Source organism: Osmerus mordax, chromosome 14, assembly GCF_038355195.1.
Source record: "Osmerus mordax isolate fOsmMor3 chromosome 14, fOsmMor3.pri, whole genome shotgun sequence".
NCBI classification, from domain to species: Eukaryota; Metazoa; Chordata; class Actinopteri; order Osmeriformes; family Osmeridae; genus Osmerus; species Osmerus mordax.
The window spans coordinates 8,061,321-8,081,115 of record NC_090063.1 but is presented as its reverse complement, the minus strand read 5'-3'; the positions used below and the strand labels follow the sequence as shown (position 1 = coordinate 8,081,115).

The 19,795-nt window shown below is 45.8% G+C and overlaps 1 protein-coding gene across 2 annotated transcripts in view; it reads right to left on the bottom strand.

Moving 5' to 3' along the window:
• The window catches only part of arhgap24 (Rho GTPase activating protein 24), a 54,306-nt gene that overhangs the window by 13,075 nt on the left and 21,436 nt on the right, over positions 1-19,795 (bottom strand). The gene's annotated exons all lie outside the window — the stretch shown is intronic.

The following is a 19,795-nucleotide window of genomic DNA, read 5'->3' as shown; positions in this document are numbered from 1 at the left end:
CTAGTGGAGAGCAATGAGAGCGTGGAATGAGATGACAAGTGTGTGTGTGTGTGTGTGTGAGAGAGAGAAACAGAGAGATTTAATGCACCAAGTAAGCTTTGTTTTTAACAAATCTTTTTTTTTGGTAAAGAAAATCGTTTGGTGATGACAAGTTAACAATGTATTTACAATCTCAATCCAGATGTAATATAATCTGTCTCTTTTACCCCCCAACAACCACCACAATTTCTCTCTTTCCACGGACATACACACAAACACACACCTACGCCTGTGTTAGTCAGAGGGGGTTGATGGCTTGACCATGAATCCTCTGCATTCCTTGAATGTCCTGTTGTCCACACGTAGTTCCTTCTTACAGATCTTCCTCAGGATGTGCTGAATCACTGGCCCCTCTCACAGGGGAACTTCCCATTACTCTAGCAGTGTAATGGGTCTTTGTTGTAAAAGAGAATGCTCTATTGACTAACTTATTAAACAAATGTTGATTTGGCAAGAATGAAAGCTTATGTTCTCTCTTTGCTTGCCTTCATTTGTCTTTCTTTGCTAAAGTATATAGAAAAGTGCTGTGAGTGTTCATGTGTCATGATCTTATTCGGAGTAAGAGAGGAGAGGAATGACTGAGACACGCTTCAGACACACATCCAAGATGGCTTCCTCAACAATACCCCAGGGACATCCATTTGTCACACTAGGTCTGAGTGAATTTGTGGTCTTAACTAAGAATATATTGACATTCCAAACAGTCACCTTATCTGCATGGCTTAGAAACTAGGGTATCATATTGTGTGCCACAGTTTCTCCAGGCATTCATTGTCTGGGCTGATTGTCATGCAAACGTATTATGATTCCCTGGTGTCTGCTGCCTGCTTTGTCCTTATTTAAAATCAAACAGCCTATAGCCTTTTCACACTATTCCCAGACACAAAAGTGGCTTTCCACTTCTAGCGACACCTCGGAAGCTTTGAAACAAGCGTGCAACAGGATTATACAGCATGCCACAGCTGTAACACCAAGCCAGTTCCTGTTGCTATTTCCTGTTGATGCTCTCTCTGTTTTGTTATTTTTCTCCAGACAATATCCAGTTGATTTATTCGGAAGGTTCGGAGGTTAGGTGTGCCAGGGTACAGTTTGTCCCTTGCACAAAAAAACCCTCACAGCAACAGTCAGAAAAAAACTTGTTACTTGCAAGCATGTCTCCCTTGGACTGTTCTAATGCCGGACCCCTATGAGATAGAGTTCCCTAACCCTATAAACTGTAGTAATGATTTCACTAGTCTATTATACTACTATGACATGGAAGTTTATTGATTCACTTTACATCCACTATTCTTTTTTGTTTATTGGTAGGCTATTATACTGTCCACAATACAATCTTTTGAATGTTTCATTTAATAGAACCATTGGTGGAATGTCTTGCTTGTTTGAATACCGCAATACATTTTGATCAATGCAAATCAGTCTCCTACCAAAACCGACGCTTACTTTAATAGGCTTCTTAGCCTTAGTTATTTGGTCCTCTATTAAGGGGCCATCCATGCCTGTTCATGGCGACTTGTTCGCTCCATTGCTGAACTTCATGGAGTCTCAGGTAAGACATCTTTGTCTCCTGACATTGATAATCATTCTACACGTCAGTGATTGGTCTGGAGTCTCAGCCAAAACGCTAAGAAAGGGCTGACAGCTACACACGTCACTGAGAAACTCTAAAAGTTGCATTCAAGCCCAATTGCAAAATGTCCCTATGAATCGAAACTGTCAGATGATGTTGCCAACAGGCCTATACGGTTAAATGTGCTCCGTTTCATCTGCTCATGCAGGACTGCCACGTTACTACGGAGACCGTCGCTGACCTGTCTGAGACGCCAGGACAGTCTAAGCTACGCTTCACAGCCTCCAGCCCTCCGAAAGCGACAGCCGTGACGGCTGTGACACACTTTTTAACGTTGTGTCATAGCTACATTTCGGGGAACTCTGAAATACACTTTTTTCCCCAATTGCATGTGTCGCTTCTGGCTATGTCAAATAGGCTACAGCTCTTAGCTCATTGGTTGCACTTTGAATGGGCAGCGGCAATCGAGGTCAAAGTTTAAATAAATGGACTTGGATCGCAACACCGACACAAAATCTGAGCGGTGCGCTACGCCAAGGATAGCGGTTCCGTTTGACGCCACCCCTCTCTGCATAGGAAAACAATGGCACAGCCAGCGCACAGCGGTTTAACTCTGATCATGAGTCACCAGCGACTATTCAGATATAACAAATGTGGTACTTCAAGACTAAAAGTCACTGAATGAACAGAGAAAAGCCGAGAACAGAGAACATGATCTCAGCGTGACGTTGAGATTATTAGAGGAATATGGTGTATGGAATACGAAAACACATTTTGGGGTGGGACTTGTCCCCCCTTTAGTAGCAGAGTCTAGCAGAAGACAAGACATGAGCACTTTCTCTCACTGGGTTAATGTGCTCTCAGCAACATAGAATCATAGTCATAGACAAAAAAAACTACCTCTAGGTCATTCCACAAATGACCTAGGCCACTACACCCCAAATGCATATTCTCCATGAATTTCTTTGTACATGTTAGTACAATTCATCATTAAAAGGTAAATATTTAAAGTGCTGGGGAAGCAACCGGAATTACGAATATTTACAATGTATTTATTTGCAGACGTTAAGAGTCGTGCTTGCCACTAATAAGGAAACATGTTTTAAACAGGAAAACTGGTTATTCAGTCTGGCTTGGTATTGTTTAGTCTAGATGAATAAAACACAGAGCTATGTCATATTGTTTTATAATTTTGGAGCACAACACGACAGCATCTTGTAAATTCACACAGACTCAAGAATTATATGAATTTTCTCACTGATAAACCCAATACAGATTCAAAATAAGGTTGTGTGTGTGTCTGTCCCCTCTCACTGTGCAAAGCAAAGTCCTGAGCATGCATGCTGGGACAAGTTGAGATACAATATTTAGTCTAACGATGTCTGGGAAATTCTCAATAGTTGGTCTGTCATAAATACCTATTCCCCATACAAAGGAATTGGAACTGCCTGGGGTTCATGGATTATTTACCATGGGAAATAATAAGAAGCAGCATGAACTACACATTTAAAGGGTACATTCACAGAACACTCATGGTGCCTATAGCTAAGCTAATCTAATCAAATAAATGACTCGACAAGACTCACGGATAGCTATGATAGCCACCAAAAAACAAACTGGTTGACATGCAAATTTGCTAAAACATGAAAGTCCAGACTAAATTCACCAATCAAAACAACAAACATGCTGTTGTTGGAAACCTGGCTAGAGAGATTGCCATTTTCCATGAGTAAATGTTTAGCCAAATGCAGGCATGAACAAGAACAAATCTTAACAGATTATTAGTGGGGTTACCTGAGTGGGAAGATGACAAATCTGATACCTGGTGACAAATCTGATATACCGAGGTAAAATATGAGTTGCCTGCAGTACCACCAACATGCTCCACTGCCCAACTCCTCAGCCCTGCAACCCCAGAGAAGAGAACCTCTAGGCAGAACACAAACTTCTGATCACCTGGGTGCTCCAGGACACTTAGAATGTGAGCCTGGTGCTCTTGCTAGTTTAGGCTTGGCCTCGAGTGAGTGAGCACAGCTGAGAGCATGATGGGGGGTTGGAGGGTTGGGTAGTGGGGGAAGGGGTGTGGGGGATACTCCCACCCCCCTCATGGGCAAACAATAGGCACATGTCTTTCACTAGAGGAGTTTCAAGAGTCTGTGAGCTTGACTCCAGGCTGTTACATGGATGCTCAAACAAACACAGAATTTCACTCAGACAGAGATCCCCACCATCAGTGTCATTTCAGACACTACTATAAGCTTTAAATAAGCTACTATATGTCATATAGTAGTAGAGTTGAAATTATAGCTAATTATACCTATTATATTCTTGGACAAATCTTATTCCAAAGAGTACATAGGACTGCTAACTAATTTATCTTTGACAGCATCATAGTCAACTGGATCCCTCAATAGTTTATGTAAAATCACATTTACTCCACAGTACATGAATCTGTCTCCACTTGAAGGAATGATACATAAGTACTCTGAGGCTTCACAACCCTAGTCACACATTCCCCACCCTAGTCTACCATTAACCACTGGGACCCTAATGTGACCAACAATTGGACAATAGAGGAAATGACGCAAAGAAAGAGGGGAAAATAACTACAGACAGAGAGTTCGAAAGGGTGAGAAAGGAAACATGGGACAACTGGACTAATTAACAGAGAGGAAGGCACCAGATGACTCAGCTGACAGAGTTAGAACATGAATGGCTGTAAATCTGTGCGAACACTGTTTGTTCTGGATTACTTCTGCACCATAGCTCTTGCATTTCATTGACAATAGCTCTGAAAGAGTGACTCTCAACCATAAGAGGATCCGAATAAGCATGCTTTGTTTGTTGCCTGGTACTCGCAGAGTTGACTGACTGCCCTCAATGGTAACTTTTGAATTATGAACTCACCCCATAGAATCAGGTTTAGCAATGGTTGGGCTAAATCTGAAGGTCAGAGCAGCACCACAGGGACTAAGACATACAGTACATACATCATAATAAGAGATGCAAAGTTTCCCTGCTAAACCAAATGTTCAAAACACCTGCACTGACTTTTTCATTATATTTGGGTTGGCTTAGTATTTTAATGAACTAAGAACCCCAAAGATTAGTATCTGATCTTGCCGAACAAGATGGTTTCCAAGACAATGTTTTCATTGTTGTACTCTTTCATCTGATGACATACACACTCCATCCATACATCAACACGCTGCCTAATATCATCCCTGAACGATTATTACGCTCAACAAAAAAACTTTTTTTACGTGGCATGTGGTTGTCGGGGTAATGCCGATTGGATACAAAATTCTGTGGATAAAAAGGCAAAAAAGAGAAAGCAAGGGAGACAGGGTTTCTTGTACGTGTCTCTGGCAGTGAATGAGCTTGAATGGAGACCCTGTGTCAGGTGTAGATTGATGCTCCGACCCCCCCCCCCTCCCCCGGGGGATCTGTCAGCCATTGAGTTGTCCAGCGATGGGTCCTACTGAGGAAGGGGCCCTCTGGAAAACATTTGATACTCAATGAAGCAGAATGGATAGGACGGCCGGGTCAAACGGGACTGAGGTTGTTTGGTTCCGCTGTCCCTCTCAGGCCTCTGTGGAGATGGAATCATCACATCAGACAACAAGGAGACAATGAGCGTGTCCACTTCACATTCTTTGGTGCTGACAAAATAACATGACAGCACTTAGCCCGCTACTACATGGCTCTGTGATGGGGAAAGTGTGGTCTACATGGCTATGAAGATGCTAGATGACCCAGAGGCTGGGCTGAAAGTAGTTACAAGGAGATTGATTTCGCGTTTAGTGTTTGCTTGTTTTCTGGTCTGGAATCATAGTTGTTCCGACAACAGTTAACAAAAGCCTGTTGGTGAACCAGAGGGACATTCTCTTCAAGAGGTCACTGAGCTGTGGTGCCAAGTTTCTCTGTTCTTATTTCACTGGTCCTAAAAAAAGACTGTGTCTGCATGTTCTGCCAGGTGTCCGCAAATACAGCATTATGTAAGCGGAATCAATTTCAACTGTAGGAAATGGTAACAGCACTCCAACTATGCCTGAATTACATTGCTCGTGTTGCAGTACAATTTAGATGCACCTTTGAGACAGTTGTGAGCTGATGGCCATTTCTGGCCCAGTTTCTGTTCATACTGAAAAAAGATTTGACTTGATTCAGCAGTAAATCACACTTATAATTCGTACATGTTGTAAGTGCCCATTATGGACGTATGAATACACTGTAACACACTAGCCACTGATCCTCAGAATGACTCTGTTCTCTACGTCCAAGCACTTTGTTTTCATTGGTCCTTTGAGGTTTGTCTAAATGCCGTAGATCTTAAATGTGTGATGTAAAGACTTGTGACAGCTTCATCAGCTACTAAAAAGAGATTAAAGGGTCATTGGCTTGAGTGTTAAGTTTTTGCAAGGATCGGCAGCTGTTGCCACTTGGCCAGCCCAAATGTGACATCATACACAGCCTAAGATGACACTTGAAAGCTTTTTATACCAAGGGAAACTTCTGGAAGAGTACACATAGTACGCAGCTCAGAGAGGGGTGGACAGGTCTCTGAGATCCAACTGCACACGTCTTGAACCGAAACTTAGCCCACCCGTTCAGCCGTGCCTCCCTCAAGACCGATGACAGTTATTTAAGAGACCCCTAAGTTTGTTCCTCAGTGCCATGGCAAATATGTCAACAGTATTCATATCACAAAAAACGCAATCTGGCTTACTTGTTAACTGAGAACCATTCAATGGCAAGTTATACAAAAGTAAGAAATTTGTGCAATGTCACTGAGATCCTCAATTACATACATTTACGTTGTCATTTAGCAGACGCTCTTATCCATAGCGACTTACAGTAAGTACAGGGACATTCTACCCGAGGTAAGTAGGGTGAAGTGCCTTGCCCAAGGACGCAACGTCATTTGACACAACAGGGAATCGAACCAGCAACCTTCAGATTACTAGCCCGATTCCCTAACCGCTCAGCCACCTGACTCCCATTAACCCCCCTTCTAGCACCTCCTGGGACTGGCTCACAGGCTGTGGGGCCGGTCAGTTGGAAGTCTGTCGACAAATGATGCCAGAGTGCCTCCTGGTCTGTACCCCAGCTGGGCTGGAGGGTGAAGGTATGGCCCGGGTGTATCTCTCTGGGCTGGAGGGTGAAGGTATGGCCCGGGTGTATCTCTCTGGGCTGGAGGGTGAAGGTATGGCCCGGGTGTATCTCTCTGGGCTGGAGGGTGAAGGTATGGCCCGGGTGTATCTCTCTGGGCTGGAGGGTGAAGGTATGGCCCGGGTGTATCTCTCTGGGCTGGAGGGTGAAGGTATGGCCCGGGTGTATCTCTCTGGGCTGGAGGGTGAAGGTATGGCCCGGGTGTATCTCTCTGGGCTGGAGGGTGAAGGTATGGCCCGGGTGTATCTCTCTGGGCTGGAGGGTGAAGGTATGGCCCGGGTGTATCTCTCTGGGCTGGAGGGTGAAGGTATGGCCCGGGTGTATCTCTCTGGGTTGACAGATTACCAGGACACTGGGGGGAGGCACGCCCACTGTAAATCTGTTCAATTGTGTTTTACAGGTAGTTGAATGCATTCCGATAACCTCACCGGTAAATCAAATCTCCAGGAGGAATTTGCTGCAAAAATCTGAAATGGTTTTATCAAGCTCACAGGATGTTAGAGAATGTGTCATTTTGGCTCAAAGTGTTGTAAAAGGAGCCACTAACAGACAGTGCTGAACCAGGGATGGAACAGAGAATCTGGTAGCATTAGGTTCGAGGGAAAATAATCTGGCTGTCTCTTTTCTCATGCTCATTACTCTTACTTCCAACATGTTGACTACAAGAACTGCTTGTTTGCTTACCTTCTAATATACCCAGACCGTGACATGTGACCCAGTTCGCAGATGATCAATGCTATTTATTTCACCTGTGAGTGATCATAATGTTTAGTCTCATCAGTGTATATACATGGAGGCATCATTGTAATGAGCTCTTCAGTCACAACACGAGCCACTGCGGGAAACCTGTTTTCTTTCCCAGCCTCTCTAGAGCCCCTTCCTCAGACTTCAGTCCTGCCCCAGCACCTGTTGCTCTGTTCCCTAATACCCTCCTTTAAAAGAACCAACCCTGGAGGGCAGACACACATCTGCACTCCCCGCAGACAAAATTGTTAGGTTAGGAGTCCCTCTGCCCACTGAAACCCCTTTGAACCTTTTAGGGGGCTTAGGAAACTGCTGACATTTGATAAATTGGAACTGTGAGGGGGAATGAGGTTGCAGCCTATCCCTCCTCTCCCACCAGCAGTCAAGCTCATCCTCAAAGAGAACTGAGAACATTCATTATATACAGCATATATCAACGTTGTGCTTTGAGGATGACCATGACTCTGGTTTCTAGTCAAGATGAATTAAAGAAATGAGATTCACTAAGAGTTTGCGCACTTGTGCAAGATTGGGATTGTGTTGTGGATCTGTCTATTGTGTTTGTGTGCCTCCTAACCTCTTGCCCCTGTGGACTCCCAACCTCAACGAGCCCCAGTTATTTGGACAGTCCGTGGCCAGTGTCCGGAAGCTTGGTCCAGATAAGCATGTTTTGGTTTGGCCTTCGCAGCAGTCCTGTCCGCTCTGCCGCACCACATCCCCGTTGTTTTCTCTGACAAAGCTGCTGTCTGCAGTACTGGAGCGCTGGCAGAAAAGACAGCCAGCCAGGCAGGCAGGCAGGCAGGCAGGCAGGCAGGCAGGCAGGGAGACAGGCTTGGAGGCAGGTCAGCAGGCAGGGAGGCAAGCAAGCAAGCAAGCAGGAAAATAAACAGGTTAGCAGAAAAGTAAGCAGGCAGGCAAGCAAGTAAGCTAATAGGCAGGCATGCAAAACAGAGAAGGGAACAGAGCAGGTGATAGGGTTAGACTATGATAGCCCCAGATCCCAGAGGATCAAACAACCTGGCATTGCTGACAGCAGGGCCGTGTGTGTGTGTGTGTCAGTATGACGAGGGGTGGGGGCACTCCTGATGATGTCGTACGACCACACTATATTAAGAATAAAACACGGACAATACATTGGGGCACGATGCTCCTTTTGATTCTCAGAGAGTAAGTGGGGAACGGCGCATACTATGTACAAGGTCAGCACACTGTGCTGGAAAGCAAGAAGCCTTGGCTATACATCCTGATCGAACGGAAACTTCATTCTCTTTGATCAGCCTAACGTCTTCCTGAGTGGCTGTTGTGCATTAGTCAGAGAGCATTAGGATATTGAGGCCATCCCAGCGTTTATCTCTTGACCCCGCTCACCCAAGTCGCTCTGAATCACCCGCCAGTATTGAGTGTGAGGTTAGTCTAGGGTGAAACAGTCAGAGTGTGTTCAGGAGTGGGGAGGGTGCTTCCTTTCCTTCCTCTTTCCTTCATCCCTCACCAGAGAAAACACGTCCTCTTTTTCTCCCTCTCCCCCCCCCCCCTCTCTCTCTGGACAGCCTCTTGTCTCCTACTTCTGCTTCCCTCCCCTGCCTCACTCTTTTTAACCGCCCTCTCTTCTCCCCTTCCTTCTCTGCCTCTCCCAACTTCCATGGAATCTAACCTCTGTCCCCCTCCCCCCTCCTTTCTTCCCCCTCTTTCTGAGTTCTGCCTGGGAACATCTTCCCCAGGTGGGTTTACTGGCAGGCCGGGAGCTGTGAATCCACTGGCCTGTGAGCTGTCTGGGGAGCCCAGCTAAGTGAAATTGGACCCAGGAATGAGAATGTTATCCAATAAAGCATGTTTTCTGCTCCACTGACAGGATTTGTTGAGCTACACCTCAGTACGCCTGCCTGGCATCTTGTGGCATCTTCTAGAATCTGTTCTATCCATTCTCGTTGGAATGCTCCGAGTATCAATTAAACACACATACTGTACATATGCAAAAAAGGGCCTCTGGAGACTTGTTTGATGAGATCATCACACTCAGAGAGGCAGGAAGGAAGATCAGCCCAGCAGCATTGAAAACTCCTCATCCTAAAGTCATCCACAAGCCATAGGCTAACTAACGGTTGTAGGGAGGACCCAGATGCAGAGAGCTCGACGAGGCAGGATTCCAGAAACAAAAAGGGCTTTAATGGAGCACGTAGAAACTGCAGGGAAACTCACAGGGACTAGGACACATGGAAACACGCTCCATGAATCAAACAACAACAAAGACTGAACAAATAACAGGGGACTAAATACACCAAACCAAACAAGACACAGGTGAATTCAACAACACTAACAACACCACTGAAAGACAACCAACAAGACACAGGTGGTACTAATAAACACAGAACACAGTGAAACACTAGGGTAGACAAAGTAAGGCTGGGGCACCGCCGTGGGTGTGACACTAACCTGCGAAGCAATTGTTTATGAAGGTAGCACAGGGAACACTAGGCTACTGCAACAAGATATTCTATGCTTTTGAGGACAGACAGTGATTAATTTCATTTTCATCCAATAAATGTTGTCTTTGACGTTACTGGTTAACAATTCATCTGTTTGAATGCCTCACCCTTCCAATGTCAGACCAGTAAATGGATCAGGCTGCTTGGCTGTGAAACCTTTCCCCAAGAGACAAAGACAAACAGCTGGTGTGAAATCCAAGCACCCAAAGTTTAGTTCAAACTCCAACACACACACACACACACACGCACGCACACACACGCACACACACACACACAGAGGTTAGAGGTGAAGACACACACCTGGGTTGGAGTGGAGGTCCATTGAGTACAGTATAGCGCCCTCTCTGCCGAGTGTGAGGAGAAGCAGGAGCCAAAGTGGAAACACTGCTGCAGCAGACTCCTCATCTGTCCCAGATAATCTAGCAGTCAGAGAGACAGCTAGAGATGACAAAGAGTGCAACAGTCCCAGGCACCGCTGTGCTCTTCTCTGCACTTTTCCCAACCTCCACTTCCTTCCTCTGCTCTTCGTCCCCTCTCTCTCCCTCCTTCCTGTAAGTCTTCACCACACAGCTGCCGGCTCCTCCGTCTCCCACTCCTTGCCAAGTCAAGCAGAGTCGGGATCCAGACAGATCACAGCCACAACAACCAGGTCAAGGTAAGGAGAGGTCTGGCTGGCCCTAACATGTACCTCTAGTCCTGGGTCTGGGAGCAGGGCGAACTCCAAGCCAAGAGGAGCACCAGGACCAGGAGACCCATGGAAGGGGCTGGGCTGCCGGCGAGGGGGCCGGCCTATTCTCTTCTGTTCTGTTAGGAAGTGGAAGGAGGGGTGGTGGGCTAGATGTTGTAAATCACTGGCCGCTGTACTAGAGAGGTCTCGCTGGGCCAGTAAATCAAACGATCGACTAATGGGCACCGGGCCAATTGACATACACTCCTCCTCTCTGACACACTCTATAAATACAGTCTGGATTGGGCTGGCTACTGTTGGTACATAGACACCGGGAGCTCTCTGGCCAAGTACAGGGTGTGCAAGAATCCTTCCTTCAACTTTTGAATTCCCATTCAGACTATGAGGCTAGTCAAACATAATAAGCTTCCATTAGGAGACATACAAAGTGCGCCATTGAACTAAGCGAACAGTCTGATTGAATGAAATACTGCACTATTTGCTGTGTTAAGCAGACAGGAAAGAGGGGGATGAAAAAAGAGGAGAGCCAACCGAATATTTATCTGACATGAAATCAGTTTACGTACAATACTCAAGCCACCAAGTCAAGCATTCGCAATGTTCACAAACAGCCGTAGAGTGTGCACAGCATGTACAGCGACAGCGAGACAAAGAGTCTGACTCTGTCGTCGGAGACCTTGCTAACCTGATACACGAGGGGTTAGGGGAGTTGGGGGGGAAACCAGGGGGAAGTTTCGACACGTCGAATACCGATCCCCTCCATTAGGCTGTTATGCAAGTGACTGCTGTTTCCTGTCTCAGCCCCGGCCCCGGTATCAACCTTGTCCCTGTCCCAAGCCCTCTGCCTCAGCTGGAACTACTCCTCATGTCCCTGTTGGCCCTCGTCGATCATTCCTCCAGACACAAAGTTCCACGGCCTCACAGACTTGGCTTGGTGCTGTGTGGACTACGCAGAACTCGACAGCCGCTGAAGTGCCACATGGACCCAAGGGCTGCAGGAAGCCACGGACACACAGTGGAACGTTGGACGCCCAGACTCTCAGCTACCTCAGCAGAGAGCCCCTCTCCAGTCCCCTTAAAGAGAGTATGTACTGTTTGGGTGTGTTGGATCCTCCACCGGCCTGTCTTTTCTCAGTAAGAGAGTGCTTGTGTTACAGGATCTAGTGCACAGTGGTCCATCATGGCGGACAGATCCTAGGGCGGAGCAGAGGAATAGTCCCTCTCCCTGTCTGACGTACAGACGCTCATTTAGACATGCTTTATATCAGTGGACTTTGGTGTCATTTAAAAATCTGTTCTCTGAGACAGCTCTATTGCGCTACACATGAAAAATTCTATTTACAATCAAATAAAACATGTCACATACTGTATATAGTATCATTCCAATGAAAAAAAGGCTTGTCCAGATTTGATAATTGGAAATCAGAATGATCTTCATCATTTGTTAAGTAAATAACCATGGAGTGTAAAGCCTGATAATCTTGACTGTGTTGATTTATAGCTAACCTAAAAAGTTTGCGGTGTCTGTTTGCTGTGTGTTGAACAACACTGGTCAATAAAACACATAGCTTACACTTGATAATTTCTTGTTGTGGGGCATCGTTGTAAATTCAACAATGTGCAGAAGAGTAACCACTAAAATATTGACACATCAACAGACACACACAAACACAAGTATGCAAACGCACACATACATGCATGCATACATGCAAAAACACACACACACACACACACACACACACACACACACACACACAACATCTAAATGTTATCCCCTTGTATACATATTCATTCCTAAACACTTTAGGAAGTCAAAATATTATGGCAAACAAGTAGTACATAGCTATTACATCTGTTCCAGCACTGAGCAGTGTTGGTCTGTGATGTCCTTTAACATCATCCATCACAAAACTCCATGTTTGGACATGGGCAGAGCTGGGGTTGTGGCCATTTAAATGTACTTTCTTTTGAGGCTTTTCACAAAGTGTAACCTTCCACATAAAACATTTCCAGACAGGTTTCAGATTTCTCAGTTTTAACGTTATGAGAATTGATGTCACATTTTATTTGTGCGTTTTTTCACTACTAAATCAGAGTGATAAGACACAGTATTTTCCATCCATGCTTTCTGCATCCCAAATCACAGGACCCTAGGGCTGCAGTGTCATCCCAACATCACCTCGTCCACACCAGTACCATGTGGACAGCTCATCCCAACATCACCTCGTCCACACCAGTACCATGTGGACAGCTCATCCCAACATCACCTCGTCCACACCAGTACCATGTGGACAGCTCATCCCAACATCACCTCGTCCACACCAGTACCATGTGGACAGCTCATCCCAACATCACCTCGTCCACACCAGTACCATGTGGACAGCTCATCCTAACACTTTATTTGCCTGTGTTGTTATTGCTGTTGCCTGTTACCCTTCTGAAGCAGATCCATCGCACTGAATCGTAAATTAAGCTTCCAAAAGAAATACAATTTCTTGCCTTACCACTGATATACCCCAAAGACAAGCAATTTTCTGTATCATCACATACGTGCAGCTTCTTTAACTTTGGAGACAGGTGTTGCAGCAAAGTGGGAGAGCGTGAGAAGCCAGCCACCGTTTCATTTCTCTGAAGATGAAGAATAAGCTTTGTTTCAAGGAACTCTGCTGCACCGAGGGCGAGATTCAATTTCAAAAAAGTTTAATCAAAAGGCTCCTGACGGCCCGCCTCAGTACTTGTTCAAAGAAACTTTAACACAACAAAGCAGACTGACTGAATAATGCCAGAATCCAATATGTGCCCCCAATCCAGTGTGATAGAGAGAATTAATTGAGGGCACGAAGCGAAAACCTTTGGAGTAAAAAATTGCCATTGATTTTCTCACTGTCTTGAGAGGATGGATGACATTTTATTTATTTTCTTCCCCAAACATCCATTCTACTGTTTGCGTGTCGACTGAGTTCGCTTGATGTGTTAGCTTGAGGAGGAGCACAGAGCCGCCATCTCAGCCCACAACAAAGAGAACAGAAACACGAGAGACAGAGGTGGAGGGAGGAGAGGAGGGAGGGAGAGGGTGGAGGGAGGAGAGGAGGGAGGGAGAGGGTTAAGGGAGGAGAGGAGGGAGGGAGAGGGTGGAGGGAGGAGAGGAGGGAGGGAGAGGGTGGAGGGAGGGAAGGAGGGAGGGAGAGGGTGGAGGGAGGAGAGGAGGGAAGGAGAGGGTGGAGGGAGGGAAGGAGGGAGGGAGAGGGTGGAGGGAGGAGAGGAGGGAGAGGGTAGAGGGAGGAGAGGACAGGAGGGAGAGGGTGGAGGGAGGGAAGGAGGGAGAGGGTGGAGGGAGGGAAGGAGGGAGAAGGTGGAGAGGAGGGAGAGGGGTGGAGGGATGACAGAGGTTATGTAAGCCCTAATGAAGGACTATATTGTGGTGATGGAAGAAGGTTTGTAACTACACAGCTTGATTTCCCTAACACGGTCAGCAGAGACACCTTGAAGATTTTTAATCAACATTGCTATTATTGACAAAACGTCAATGTTTTCTGAATTTCACACTATAGTTGGACCTTACATTCACTGAACATTGGTATGAAAGGGTTAGGGTTTGGAGGAACATTGCGGATTTGTAAAAAAGATTTACAACCATTTTAAGGACATTACAGCTTTTAAAATGATGACACACACACTGTTTTAACTACAATCTCAATAGTACGATGTTCGCCCATCTCCTTTAAAAACTGATCGTGTCTCGACTCTCGTGTCTTCACGCCCTCTGCTTAAAACGAATGGATGCTTTGTGACTTCAAAAACCCCTGTCTGAGCTCAGAGGCAGAAACGAGCCATCACAGTGTCATCCAGAAGCATCTCTGCCTCGTGCTTTGTTTCCTCCAGAAGAGAATCCATAGCAACAACGTAGATGGCTGAGAGCGAGATCATGCCCAGCTGCAGGATCTTGAGGTATATGTGACTACATGTTCTGAGCCTTAATAGCAAGTACTGGGACCTGAGAACACACATCATCACCAGCGCCAGGTTGGGTGACTCGCCTGACTGGGTTCATCAGGGCATGATTCAGCTCTTGCCTGGTTTTAATCCAGCCCTAATGGAAGGAGATGCCAAATGAGCATAACAAGCTCATCTGTTTGTTTGTTTGTTTTTTACAAAATGTCATGTTAAAATAGCCAAATAGTCAAAACAGAAACACAACTACATATTTAAATCGGCAGGATATTGTTTAATTTGGGGGAAATGATCGCTAACTGGCAAAGGTCTGACTAAAACCGGTCAACCCATTATTCTGATCATATTCTATTTGATTCAATGACCTCTGTCTATCTGGAGGATCGCCAATCATCTGGCCAGTGGGAGAGACCGCTATCAACAGCAACACACGGGGGGAGAGAAATGTCAACAGCAGTCAGTCGAACCCCAACTCCCCATGGAAACAACACTGTGCAGATTCACAGACAGTATCTAATTGATCGCTCACACAAGAGTGAGGACACACACACACTCCCAAGGAGAGAAGGAGGGGGGTGATATCATGACCTTTCTGAAAATGTCATATCACAAAGAAAATTTGAGAGTGAAAGGCAAAAGAATATGTCATTCTCCAGGCAGTGGAGTGTGGAGGAGACAGCATTAGTTATACAGCAAATGGAAATAGTTATACTGTAAAATTTCATTCTAATGAAAACTGTGTCAAATCACAAATCAGTCACTCTCCAACTCATCCCTTGTATCCATTTCACCAGAGTAATATTCGATTTTTATATACCTCACGCAATTATAACACTTCAACAACAATGTTATATACAGCTGTCCAAGCTGCACAGATGGAAAGACACTTTAATGAAATTGGTTTGTACTGACAGGTTTATGTTGTGTATAAACTAAAGGTAATGTATTGACCAAGAATGACTGAAGGAGCGTGATCACGACAGTAGAAACAATCTAAAGAAGAAAATCAGTAAGATAACCTGCAATATTAAACTAAAAGCAGCACATACACGACACAGAATTGCAGAGTATTACTTTACAAAGAGAGGGGGCAGTTTTATCACCAACATTCTCACATTTCATTTTACTCCTTGCGTTAGACGCAGAGATGCTTAATATCTCGGTCCGTATTTGAAATGGAAGAGTGATTCATAGTTGATGGTGACAGGACCCTTTGTAGGATTAAAACCAACCTGCTTTTTATACACCTCATAAATACCTATGTGTTCTGAGACTGGAGGGATGCAAGAAGGTTTGGTGGTGCAGTGGGGGAGGGGAGGACGGGGGGGAGGGGGTCTGTCTGTGATCCAGTGGCACAGCAGTTATCAGAGGGGCCTCCTGGGGGGTCTATCGCCTCAACAGTCTCTTCATTGTCTTTACAGGGCAAATGTCTGTCCTCCGTTTTGTTTTCAATGTCTGATTATAATCATCATATATTATATTATATATATATACTGTATATATATATATATCGTATATTACCCCGTTCTACATGTAGTGTCTTAATGCATGAGTGAGAATCCCAGTTCCGTTCAGCATTAGACCGTCATACCACAGAGGTCATCTCGACATTAGACACCTTACTGCAACATATCCTAGGAGGTCAGTACGTCCAGGAGATGGGCAGACCACACTGAGTAAGGAGACCAACACTGTGCTGTGGAGAAGACAGGCACAAGCGCATAGGTGGTTTGCAAACCTTGATGACAAGTCTTTCCTCCAGCTGCTTTATTTCATCAAAAGATGTCTTTGCAGTGCAGTGAAATGAATTGTTATTTTGAGATCATTTGTCGGAATAATCAGCGCATCAGTCTGAAGTAAACAGTACAGGCCCCACGCTGTGCAGAACAAGTTCACATTACCCAGGGTGATTGACTGTCGCATCCACCCTCACTGCTCTGCTGCACGAACACTTTCAAAGCAGACGCAGCACAATGCCAACGCTAGTCTCAGAAGTGAAGAAGTGCACTGACAGAATGTAATATCGGTTGATGAGTGATCTGAACATGCCGATGAATCCCAATATATTTCGTGTTTGTGTATCTTGCTAGGAACTGCTGGAGGAACATGACATACTCCAGATGGCTGAGCGATAGGAGTGTGCGTGCGCTCCTTGCTCGTTCATGAAGGCTCGGCGTTCGTGCTTCATCCCCCTCCTGACTGGCATGTCAAAATGACCAAGGGATGCACCTCTAATCTCAGCCTCACGTCTGTCCACGTCATGTAATAGTGTGGCTGTGACACAAGAAGAGCATTACTGTTCTATCATGTAATGCAGTGGGTTTAAATTAAGGGCCATGTCGTGCCGTAGAACCAAGTCAGTCTCTTAAGACTACCGACGCTCTAACAAAGTCTTGTGAAAAAGTCATGTGATCCCACAAAGGATTGTGGGAAGCCCACCAAAGCTGTGTAGGTGGGCTGGGGCTGGAGGTGATGATGGGGCAAGGCAGACAGGTTTCACACTCTTACATCAGCTGGGATTTGATGGAGGACTCTCACGCCTCTCATAGCGCCCCGACGCCTGAAGGCACTGACACCTCTGTTGTTGTTTTGGTTGTTGTCGTGTCATTCTTCCTATCTAGCCTCTTGCTCACGGTTCCTGCTCCGTTTGAAAGCGCGGCGTGCCGAGAAGGTCACTGAAATGAAAGTGGTACTTCAACTGAATTTCATACAACATTATGATATTCCATGAGTCAATATCGGCTGAGAAGGAGAAATAAAATCCTTCATGCATCATGGGACCTTGGTATCCCCACTGACCTTGTTGACTGGTAGGGAGTGTAATTTTATGCCAGATCCATTTCACACAGAGAGAGGGTGATCCTTTAACCATAACTGGGGCAGAGAATGTCGATAAGAATAAGATCAATGCATTTGTTTCCAAAAGAACAAAGCTCTGAGGGATGTAGATAATGTTTTCCTATCGGGTTCTCATAGATGTAGTTATTCTTATCACCACTTGGGGGCACTGCAACCATTCTCTCACACTAGAACTCATGAGAAAGGAAGAACTACTATGCGTTGTATTGCCTTTCTCACACATTCAACCAGGGTAGCAACTGATAAGCGCAGCTAGTTCAGGCAGGGCAATCGGGCAGCGCGCGTCAGTCATCGGGGACGTAAGGCGTCTTACTCCACCTTCCTTTCCTCTGCCCACTACCACAACCAGGTTAGCAGCGCATATCCATTGGGCCACGTCCGATAAGGCGTCTGTAAAAGACGCACGGATACGCACACACTCACCCCGGTTGTTGTATGATGAGTGCTGCTGCCGCCCTCCACCATCCCCTTCTCACCCGTCTGTCTGTTCGGTCCCTCCGGGGGATTATATCTCTATTGCTCCCTGCCTCATATGTCAAGTATGGATGTGTTGCATCGAGGAGGCAGGGAGCGCTTCCCTTAGATCATCCACTCCGCCAAAGTTAAATCTACATGTCCATGTCGTGTAACAATAAATGCTCAAATCTAATACGTGATTGTCTTGACTGAACTTATGTTGTGTTTATACATATGGCACAAACATAATACAACTTACCTCTAAGGGTACAAGCAAACACCTGATATAACCTTTGATGGGGACCAGGTTGAGTAGCTGTAACTCAGTTAAGTTACAGTTATAGAACTCAGTGAAGTTACAGTTATAGAACTCAGTGAAGTTACAGTCATGGAACATTACCACTCACTGTTGCTTTCACTTAAAACCACACCACAAAGGCCTTTGGCTATCCACCTGCCTTGTGCAACTTGATCCAACACTGTGTGTGAATTATTATAGTATGCCTCTGGGGGGGTGGTCATGGAAACATTCCAGAAACTTCCAGAGTTGCCATGTTGTGCACTGCATCCAGTGAACACCTTCTCTGGCCTGGCCAGAATCATTATAGGTATGTAGCACCTTTCAGGCTTGAGAGACAGAGGAATGGGATTTTACATTTACATTTAACCATTTAGCAGACGCTCTTATCCAGAGCGACTTACAGTCAGTACAGGGACATTCCCCCCGAAGCAAGTAGGGTGAAGTGCCTTGCCCAAGGACACAACGTCATTTGGCACGGCTGGTAATCGAACTGGCTTTACTCCCTCACTAGCCCGACTCCCTCACCGCTCAGCCATCTGACTCCCTGATTTTCTTTTTGGTATGTGTAAAAGCTGTGCCCGGGGGCTAGTAGAGTGACATACTGAGAACACCAAAGCCAGAGTGGGCTGAAGCTTTATTAGACATGTGGGAATGAAGGGGGCCGTGCGGTTTCCCCATCTTGAACCCAGCAGGGCATACGCTGACAGGAGCTTCTCTCCACTGGCTGGGCTTTTCTGAGGAATCACATGATTAATCTCAACTCAACCTTGGCCCGCCCTCTGATCTACTGCTCGCCAAGCAGTGTCTAACAGTGCAAGACCGATGATTAGTTAGTTAACTGGTTACACGCTCAACTTTCAAACACCAACAAAGAAAGCAGCTGTTTAATTTGCTCATATCTACCATGGAACTTAAAAGAGAAGAATGTTTGGTAAACTGTATGAACCAAGCAGATCCAGTGTCTCTTGGAGATCTCAGTGAAGCAAATGTGCAAGGTAAATGTTTGGCCTTACAACGACATCAAAAGAGAAGAAAGAGGAAAAAGGTCTCCTCTGTGTGTCTGGCTAGCTCCATCTAATCGTAATGAAGTGTTACCCAGACTTTATGCCCAGACATTCAAATCCGCCTACACCTATTTGAGAGAGGAGCACAAGCCGAAGAGCTCGTGTCAGGGTTTCATGACACTTACTCTGATATCAACCCATGAACAGAGTCTATCAAGCAGGCTCTGCAGTCATTTTCTCTCCCTCCTCCACTCCCTGTCAGAGGCTAAGAATAACGGGGGACTTTCGTGTGAGGATCTAAGATCCATAAAAAAAACACCAGGGCCATGACTGTGCAATCGACATGTTCTGCACACTGCTGGCGCACTCAAGTCCAAACGCTGGAAGTAATGCGTTGAACCATTCTATCAGAACAACATCTGGCTTTTCTTTTCACTGTCTCTAAGTCTCCCTCCCTCCCTCCCTCCCTCCCTCCCTCCCTCCCTCCCTCCCTCCCTCCCTCCCTCCCTCCCTCCCTCCCTCCCTCCC